Below are 962 nucleotides of genomic sequence, written 5' to 3' on the forward strand. Positions count from 1 at the left end.
CGACGGAGTCTATTTACAGCTTCTGATTGGCTACGTCAAGGTCAGCTGACTTGGAATTCCAGGAAGCACCGGAACGCCGTTGAACCCACAGTGGACCACTGATCTGCATAGACATACAGACGGTTGCCCAGTTCCGGATCACCTTTTTTAAAGTCCCGCTATACGGAGCCATAAGGCGCTTTTCCACTTCACAAAAGTAGCACTACTCGGCTCGACTCTACTCGGTTTTTTCGCTTTTCCATTAGGGTAGTTTTTAGTACCGGGTAGGTTTTTTTAGTACCTGCTCGGGAGCGGTTCCAAGCGAGCCGAGCCGATACTAAAATGTGACGTCAACAGGCTGCCGGCCACTGATTGGTCAGAGAACGTCGTCACTGGATGAGTCATGAGTGCGCCGTCCGAGAGGAAAATCAAAACCCGCCATTTTTAAATAGTCACAGCGGCGTTACAGCGACCGTCGTTTTCTTTCGTTTCACGGCGTTTTTTTTTTTTTTTTTTTACTCGCACAAAACCACACCGTGGTCTGTGGATGAGCTGCGGACGTTTATGTTTGGTGGCGGAGGAGAAAATACAGAGTGGATGAAGCGATCCGAAATGAGGCCGCACTCGGTTCACCGGACATTACAGCAACTCAGAGAACAGCTGAAAAAAACTTAAAAGTGATTAAAGGACCACAATGACCGGAGTAGGTCGGACCGTAAAAGGGCTGGAAACGGTACGACCGCAGGAACGCTGTTTACGGACAACACCGGCGAGCAACGGGAGGCAGAATGACCGCGACTCGGCTTGGAAGCGACGGATGGTAAGTGCTGTTGTGACTGTAGTCTGCTTGAAAGCACCATTTAACGTTCCTTTTCCCATTGGTGGGAAGCACACTTTAACAACCGAAGATTGTGAGTCTGAACTTGTGTTAAAGTAACATCGTTGTCTCATGTACGCGGACACAGTGAGCTAGCTGACTGCTA

This window comes from Thalassophryne amazonica, chromosome 9, assembly GCF_902500255.1.
Source record: "Thalassophryne amazonica chromosome 9, fThaAma1.1, whole genome shotgun sequence".
NCBI lineage: Eukaryota > Metazoa > Chordata > Actinopteri > Batrachoidiformes > Batrachoididae > Thalassophryne > Thalassophryne amazonica.